Genomic DNA, 9,987 nt, shown 5'->3' on the forward strand with positions numbered 1-9,987 from the left:
TAAAGCAGAAATAGATGTTTTTCTGGAACTCTCTTGCTTTTTCCATGATCCAGTGGATGTTGGCAATTTGATCTCTGGTTCCTCTGCCTTTTCTAAAACCAGCTTGAGCATCAGGAAGTCCACAGTTCACATATTGATGAAGCCTGGCTTGGAGAATTTTGAGCATTACTTTACTAGTGTGTGAGATGAGTGCAATTGTGCGGTAGTTTGAGCATTCTTTGGCATTGCCCTTCTTTGGGATTGGAATGAAAACTGACCTTTTCCAGTCCTGTGGCCACTGCTGAGTTTTCCAAATTTGCTGAAAATACTGGAGTGTATTGGCAATACTTGTTGCCATAACTTTCTAGAGCAGTATATTTCCTGCTGCCCTAGCCACCAACTTCCCTGAGTACCTCGTGCTGCCAGAACCCCTGCGACTCAAACAGCTGTACCACCTCTACACCTGGCCCTCACAGGGGCAGACCCAAGTCCTCTAAGGCAGCCTCAAGAGCAAATCTCAGTGGATGATCCATATCCAGAGGTAGAAATAAAATCACAGTTGAAACCCAGGGGCAGTGTGACTAAGGAAGAAGACCCCAAAACCTCTACATTGGGCTTTTGCAGTTTGGGGAGTATTTTTGGTGGTTTTTTTTTTTCCTCTCTTTTTTCAATTTTAATTTTTTAAACCTATTATTATTTTTTCTATATTTATTCCTTTGTTTACCTTTCCTACTGTTCTTTTCCCTTTGAAGTTAATCTTTATATAAATCTTCTTCATCTACCTCTATTTAATTTTGCATATCTAGTCTTTGTTTTCTTTCTTTTCTTTCAACATATTTTTTAGTTTAGTTTTCATTGCTGTATTCCCCACTTGGCACCACCACATCTTGGGTCACAAATCAAACCTCAGTAAATTTAAGAAAGTTGAAGTCATAGCAAGCATCTTCTCTGACAACAGCACTATAAGACTAGATATCTATTACAAGAAATAAACTGTAAGAAACACAAACACATGGAGCTTAAACAACACGTTTCTAAATAACCAACAGGTTACTGAAGAAGTCAAAGGGAAATAAAAAAACTTCTAGAAACAAATGACAATGAAAAAGTGACAACTCAAAACCTATAAGATGCAGCAAAAGCAGTTCTAAGAAGGAAGTTTAGAGCAATACAATCATACCTCAAGAAGGAAGAAAAACATTGAATAGACAGCCTAACTTTATACCTAAAACAACTGGAAAAACAGCAACAACCAAAAAGAAAAAAGAAAAAAAAACTAAAATTAGTAGAAGGGAAGAAATCATAAAGATCCAAGCAGAAAGAAATGAAAGAAACAATAGTAAAGATTAATAAAACTAAAACCTGGTTCTTTGAGAAGATAAACAAAATTGACAAACTTTTAGCCAGACATCAATAAAAAAAAGAGAAGAATCAAATTAACAAAATTAGAAATGAAAATGGAGTGGTTACAACAGAATGCAGAAATACAAAGGATTATAAGAGACTATTATGAACAATTATATGGTAATAAAATGGATAACCTGGAAGAAATGGACAGATTCTTTAAAAAGTTCAGTCTTCTAAGACTGAACCAGGAAGAAATAGAAATTTTGAACAACCCAATTATAAGCACTGCAATTGAAGCTGTGATCAAAATTCTCCCAAAAGAAACAAAAGCCCAGGATCAGATGGCTTCATAAGAGAATTCTATCAAACATTTAGCAAAGAACTAATGCTTATCCTTCTAAAATTCTTTCAAAAAATTGCAGAGGAAGCAACACTTCCAAACTCATTTGGCAAGGCCACCATCACCTTGATACCAAAACCAGACAAAGACAATACAAAAAAAGAAAACTACAGGCCAATATGATGAACATAGATGCAAAAATCCTCAACAAAATTTTAGCAAACAGAATTCAGCAACACATCAAAAAGCTCATACACCATGATCAAGTTGGGTTTATTCCAAGAATGCAAGGATTCTTCAATATATACAAATCAATCAATGTGATGCACCATATTAACAAATTAAAAGATAAAAGCCATATGATAATCTCAATAGATGCAGAAAAAGCCTTTGACAAAATTCAGCACCAGTTTATGATTAAAACTCTTCAATAAATGCCAAAGAAAGAACCTACCTCGACATAATAAAGGCCATATATGATAAGCCTATAGTAAAGATTGCTCTCTATGGTGAGAAACTGAAAGCATTAGAAACAGACAAAGGTGTCCACTTTCACCACTATTATTCCACATAGTTCTGGAAATCCTAGCTACAGCAATCAGAAAAGAAAAGGAAATAAAATGAATCCAGATCAGAAAAGAAGAAGTAAAGCTCTCACTGTTTGCAGATGACATGATACTGCACATAGAAAACCCTAAAGATAGTATCAGAAAATTACTAGAGCTAATCCGTGAATTTAGCAAAGTTGCAGAATATAAAATCAATACACAGAAATCACTTGCATTTATATATACTAACAAATAAAAATCAGAAAGAGAAATTAAGGAATCAATCCCATTCACCATTGCAACAAAAAGAATTAAATATCTAGGAATAAACTTACCTAAATATACAAAAGAATTGTACACAGAAAATTACGAGATACTGATGAAAGAAATAAAAAATGACATAAACAGATGGAGAGATAGTCCATGTTCCTAGGTAAGAAGAATTAATATTGTGAAAATGGCTATACTACCAAATGCAATATACAAATTCAATGTGATCCTTATCAAATTACCAGTGGTATTTTTCACAGAACTAGAAAAAATTTTTCACAATTCGTATGGAAACACAAAAAACCCTGAATAGGCAAAGCAGTCTTCAGAAAAAAGAATGGAGCTGGAAGAATCAACCTGACTTCAGATTATACTACAAAGCTACAGTCATCAAGACAGTATGGTACTGGCATAAAAACAGAAATACAGACCAATGGAACAGGATAGATAGCCCAGAAATAAGCCCATGCACCTATGGGTACCTTATTTTTGACAAAGGAAACAAGAATATAGGATGCGGCAAAGATAGCTCTTCAATAAATGGTGCTAGGAAAACTGGACAACTACATGTAAAATAATGAAATTACAACACTCTTAACACCATATACTTCATGGGAAAGATGGAGAAACAGTGGAAACAGTGGCAGACTTTGTTTTGGGGGGCTCCAAAATCACTGCTGATGGTGATTGCAGCCATGAAATTAAAAGACACTTACTCCTTGGAAGGAAAGTTATGACCAACCTAGATAGCATATTCAAAAGCATAGACATTACTTTGCCAACAAAGGTTCATCTAGTCAAGGCTATGGTTTTTCCAGTGGTCATGTATAGATGTGGGAGTTGGACTGTGAAGAAAGCTGAGCACCAAAGAATTGATGCTTTTGAACTGTGGTGTTGGAGAAGACTCTTGAGAGTCCCTTGGACTGCAAGGAGATCCAACCAGTCCATTCTAAAGGAGATCAGTTCTGGGTGTTGTTTGTAAGGAATGATGCTAAAGCTGAAACTCCAGTACTTTGGCAACTTCATGTGAAGAGTTGACCCATTGGAAAATACTCTGATGCTGGGAGGGATTAGGGGCAGGAGGAGGAGGGGACGACAGAAGATGAGATGGCTGGATGGCATCACCAAAACGATGGACATGGGTTTGGGTGAACTCCGGGAGTTGGTGATGGACAGGGAGGCCTGGCATGCTACAATTCATGGGGTCGCAAAGAGTTGGACACGACTGAGCAACTGAACTGAACTAAACTGAACTGAACACCATACACAAAGATAAACTCAAAATGGATTAAAGACCTAAATGTTAGACCAGAAACTATAAAACTCTTAGAGGAAAACATAGGCAGAACACTTGATGACATAAATCAAAACAAAATCCTCTATGACCAACCCTTAGAATAATGGAAATAAAAGCAAAAGTAAACACTGATTAAACTTAAAAGCTTTTGCACAGCAAAGTAAACTCTAATCAGGTGTAAAGACAACCCTTGGAATGAGAGATAATAAAAGCAAATGAAACAACTGACAAAGGATTAATTTCCAAAATATACAAACAGCTCATGGAACTCAATACTAGGAAAACAAATAAACCAATCAAAAGGTGGGGAAAAGATCTAAGCAGACACTTCTCCAGAGAAGACATACAGAGGGCTAACAAAAACATGAAAAGATGTTCAACATCACTAATTATTAGAGAATGCAAATCAAAACTACAATGAGATAGCACCTCACACCATTCAGAATGTCCACCACCAAAAAGTCTACAATCAATAAATACTGGAAAGGGTGTGGAGAAAAAGGAATGCTCTTACACTGTTGGTGGAAATGTAAATCGATACAGCCACTATGGAAGATGGTATGGAGAGTTTTTAAAAGCTGGGAATAAAACCACCATTCAGTTTAGTCAATCACTCATGTCCAGCTCTTTACAACCCCATGAACCACAGCACGCCAGGCCTCTCTGTCCATCACCAACTCCTGGAGTTCACCCAAACTCATGTCCATTGAGTCAGTGATGCCATCCAACCACCTCATCCTCTGTTGTCCCCTTCTCCTCCTGCCATCAACCTTTCTCAGCATCAAAGTATTTTCAAATGAGTCAGCTCTTCACGTCAGGTGGCCAAAATATTGGAGTTTCAGCTTCAACATCAGTCCTTCCAATGAACACCCAGGACTGATCTCCTTTAGGATGGACTAGTTGAATCTCCTTGCAGTCTAAGGGACTCTCAAAAGTCTTCTCCAACACCACAGTTCAAAAGCACCAATTCTTCAGTGCACAGCTTTCCTTGTAGTCCAACTCTCACATCCATACATGACTACTGGAAAAACCATAGCCTTGACTATACAGAGCTTTGTTGGCAAAGTAATGTCTTAGCTTTTTAATATGCTGTCTAGGTTGGTTACAACTTTCCTTCCAAGGAGTAAGTGTCTTTTAATTTCATGGCTGCAATCACCACCAGCAGTGATTTTGAAGGCCAAAAAAATAAAGGCAGCCACTATTTCAACTGTTTCCCCATCTATTTGCCATGAAGTTACGGGACCAGATGCCATGATCTTAGTTTTCTGAATGTTGAGCTTTAAGCCAACTTTTTAAGCCAACTGGAAATTCATGTTCATGCATTGCTGAAGCCTGGCTTGGAGAATTTTGAGCATTACTTTACTAGCATGTAAGATGAGTGAAATTGTGTGGTAGTTTGAGTATTCTTTAGCATTGCCTTTCTTTGGAATTGGAATGAAAACTGACGTTTTCCAATCCTGTGGCCACTGCTGCGCTGTCCAAATTTGCTGACATATTGAGTGCAGTGCTTTCACAGCATCATCTTTTAGAATTTGAAATAGTTCAACTGGAATTCCATCACCTTCCTAAGGCCCACTTGACTTCACATTCCAGAACATCTGGCTCTAGGTAAGTGATCACACCATCGTGATTATCTGGGTCGTGAACATCTTTTTTGTACAGTTCTTCTGTGTATTGACTTCCCTGGTGGTTCAGACGGTAAAGCGTCCTGCTTCCAATGCAGGAGACCTGGGTTCAATCCTTGGGTCAGGAAGATACTCTGGTGAAGGAAATGGCAATCCACTCCAGTACTCTTGCCTGGAAAATCCCATGGATGGAGGAGCTTGGTAGGCTACAGTCCATGGGGTCACAAAGAGTGGGACACGACTGAGCAACTTCACTTTCACTTTCACTTTTCTGTGTATTCTTGCCATCTCTTAATATCTTCTGCTTCTGTTAGGTCCATACCATTTCTGTCCTTTACTGGGCCCATGTTTGCATTAAATGTTCTCTTGGTATCTGCAATTTTCTTGAAAAGATCTCTAGTCTTTCTTATTCTATTGTTTTTTTCTATTTCTTTGCACTGATCACTGAGGAAAGCTTTCTTATCGCTCCTTGCTTTGGAACTCTGCATTCAAATGATTTTATCTTTCCTTTTCTCCTTTGCTTTTCACTTCTCTTCTTTTCACAGCTATTTGTAAGGCCTCCTCAGACAGCCATTTTGCCCTTTTGCATGTGTTTTTCTTGGGGATGGTCTTGATTCCTGTCTCCTGTACAATGTCATGAACCTCCTTCAATAGTTCATCAGGCACTCTGTCTATCAGATCTATCCCTTAAGTCTATTTCTCACTTCCACTGTATAATCATAAGGGATTTGATTTAGGTCATACCTGAATGGTCTAGTGGTTTTCCCTACTTTCTTCAATTTAAGTCTGAATTTGGCAATAAGGAGTTCACGATCTGTGACACAGTCAACTCCCCGTCTTGTTTTTGCTGACTTTATAGAGCTTCTCCATCTTTGGCTGCAAAGAATATAATCAGTCTGATGTCAGCATTGGCCATCTGGTGATCCATGTGTAGAGTCTTCTCTTGTGTTGTTGGAAGAAGGTGTTTGCTATGACCAGTGCGTTCTCTTGGCAAAACGCTATTAGCTTTTGCCCTGCTTCATTCTGTACTCCAAGGCCAAATTTGCCTGTTTCCCCAGGTGTTTCTTGATTTCCTACTTTTGCCTTCCAGTCCCCTATAATGAAAAGGACATCTTTTTGTGGTGTTAATTCTAAAAGGTCTTGTAGGTCTTCATAAAACTGTTCAAGTTCAGCTTCTTCAGTGTTACTGGTCGGGACATAGACTTGGATTACTGTGATATTGAATGGTTTGCCTTGGAAACGAACAGAGATCATTCTGTTGTTTGTGAGATTGCATCCAAGTACTGCATTTCGCACTCTTTTGTTGACCATGAGGGCTACTCCATTTCTTCTAAGGGATTCCTGCCCACAGTAGTAGATATAATGGTTATCTGAGTTAAATTCACCCATTCCAGTCCATTTTAGTTCGCTGATTCCTAGAATGTCTGCATTCACTCTTGCCATCTCCTGTTTGACCACTTCCAATTTACCTTGATTCACGGACCTAACATTCCAGGTTCCTATGCAATATTGCTCTTTATAGCATTGGACCTTGCTTCTATCACCAGTTACATCCACAACTGTGTGTTGTTTTTGCTTTGGCCCCATCCCTTCATTCTTTCTGGAGTTATTTCTCCACTGATCTCCACTAGCATATTGGGCACCTACTGATCTAGGAAGTTCATCTTTCAGGGTCCTATCTTTCTGCCTTTTCATACTGTTCACGGGGTTCTCAAGGCAAGAATACTGAAGTGGTTTGTCATTCCCTTCTACAGTTGACCACATTCTGTCAACCACCATGACCCGTCAGTCTTGGGTGGCCCCAGATGGCATGGCTTAATTTCATTGAGTTAGACAAGGCTGTGGTCCATGTGATCAGATTGGCTAGTTCTCTGTGATTGTGGTTTCAGTCTGTCTGCCTCTGATGTCCTCTCTCAGCATCTAACGTCTTACTTGGAGTTCTCTTACCTTGGACGTGGGGTATCTCTTCATGGCTGCTCCAGGAAAGAGCAGCTGCTGCTCCTTACCTTGGATGTGGGGTATCTCCTCACTGCTGCTTCTCCTAACCATGAACTTGGGGAAGTGGGGTATCTCCACGTGGAGTATCTTCTCATGGCCGCCGCCCCTGACCTTGGACCTTGGATATGGGGTAGCTCCTCTTAGCCGTTTCTGCACTGCACAGCCACCACTCCTGTACCACCATATGACCCAGCAATCCCATTCTTAGGCATATACCCTGGGGAAACCAGGGTTGAAAAAGACACATACATCCCATTGTTCATTGCAGCACTATGTACAATAGCTAGAATATAGAAGCAACCTAGATGCCCATCAGTAGATGAATGGATAAGAAGTTGTGGTACATAAACACAATGCAATATTCAGTTCAGTTCAGTTCAGTCACTCAGTCGTGTCTGATTCTTTGCGACCCCATGAACCACAGCAAACCAGGCCTCCCTGTCCATCTCCAACTCCCAGAGTTCACTCAAACTCATGTCTATTGAGTCAGTGATGCCATCCAACCATCTCATCCTCTGTCATCCCCTTCTCCTCCTGCCCTCAATCTTTCCCAACATCAGAGTCTTTTCAAATGAGTCAGCTCTTCATATCAGGTAGCCAAAGTATTGGAGTTTCAGCTTCACCATCAGTCCTTCCAATGAACATTCAGATCTGATTTCCTTTAGGATGGACTGGTTGGATCTCCTTGCATTCCAAGGGACTCTCAAGAGTCTTCTCCAACACCACAGTCCAAAAGCGTCACTTCTTCGGCACTCAGCTTTCTTTATAGTCCAACTCTCACATCCATACATGACTACTGGAAAAACCATAACCTTGACTAGATGGACCTTTGTTGGAAAAGTAATGTCTCTGCTTTTTAATATGCTGTCTAGGTTGGTCATAACCTTCCTTCCAAGGAGTAAGTGTCTTTTAATTTCATGGCTACAATCACCATCTGAGTGATTTTGGAGCCCCCAAAAATAAAGTCAACCACTGTTTCCACTGTTTCCTCATCTATTTGCCATGAAGTGATGGGACCAGATGCCATGATCTTAGTTTTCTGAATGTTGATCTTTTAGCCAACATTTTTACTTTCCTCTTTCACTTTCATCAAGAGGCTCTTTACTTCTTCTTCACTCAGCCATAAAAAGGAACACATTTAAGTCAGTTCTGATGAGGCAGATAAACCTAGAACCTATTATACAGAGTGAAATGAGTCACAAAGAGAAAGATAAATATCATATTCTAATGCACACATATGGAATCTAGAAAAATCATTCTGAAGAATTTATTTACAGGGCTCCAATGGAGAAACAGACAAAGAGGATAGACTTACAGACATGGGAGAGGGAAGGAGAAGGTGAGATGTATGGAAAGAATAACATGGAAACTTACATTACCATATGTAAAATAGATAGCCAATGGGGAATTTGCTGTATGGCTCAGGAAACTCAAACAGGGTCTCTGCATTGACCTAGAATGGTGGGATGGGGAGGGAGATGGGAGGGAGGTTCAAAAGAGAAGGAATATATGTATACCTATGGCTGATTCATGTTGAGGTTTGACAGAAAACAACAAAATTCTGAAGAGCAATTATCCTTCAATAAAAAATAAATTTAAAAAATAATTTTGAAAGCCACTGCATAGAAAAAAATTGCAAAAGTACATTTATTAACCTAATACAGTGAGAAGACACTTCTGGAGAAGCTCAGTGTTAACCAAGACAAAGGGAAGAAGGAGGTGTTTGCTGTAAAGTTTGAGTTCTCCTGACAGGTCCATAAAGGGGCAGGATCCTTTCCTGTCTTTCCTTTTTTTTTTTTTTTTTCCCACTCATTAACCCCAACATTGATTAAGTGCCCCCCTTTAATACTGGAAGAGACTTAAATTTGTTCAACACAAAGAGCAGCAATTGCATAATGTCCCACCTTAAATATGATAGCTATTTCAATTACATCAGATAATTTTTAAAATTTTCTAGCATTTTGGGGGGACAAAATTGATATATAACATTTAGTTAGCTTTAGCTGTACAACATAATGATTTGATATGCAAATATATTGAGAAATGATAAAAAAAAAAAAAAAGAATGGGTATGCCAATGCAGAAGATCCCCCAACGTAGGAAGTAGCAACCCACTCCAATAGTCTTGCCTGAAAATACCACAGGCAGAGGAGCCTGGAGGGCTACAGTCCATGGGGTTGTAAAGAGTCAAACATGACTAAGCGACTAGGCATGTACGCATGCACCATGCTGTACATTACAACTCTGGGGCTTATTTATCTGATAACTGGAAGTTTGTACCTTTTGCTGATTACCATTTCTGAGGCAGCAATAGAAGTGGGACTAATTAAGAATTGGGTGCCAAGAGATGAGAGCAGTTTAGTAACTGTGTTCCAGCAATTATGGGAAAGAAAAGGAGGTCTGGAGCCCTTACTGGCAAGAAAATAGGAGTCAGTCAGAAAGACCCCAAGAGGAGGTCATTGTGGCATTTCACAGCTGCTGCCTGACCCAGGAGAAATTCTGTTTCCTGCTAATTTTGCAGCTGGCTTTATCTACATCTGTCCTGGGGCCTGATTAATGAGCTTCTGTGTTTCTTCCTCCAGC

Source organism: Bison bison, unplaced genomic scaffold, assembly GCF_000754665.1.
Source record: "Bison bison bison isolate TAMUID 2011002044 unplaced genomic scaffold, Bison_UMD1.0 scf7180017864068, whole genome shotgun sequence".
Classification (NCBI taxonomy): domain Eukaryota; kingdom Metazoa; phylum Chordata; class Mammalia; order Artiodactyla; family Bovidae; genus Bison; species Bison bison.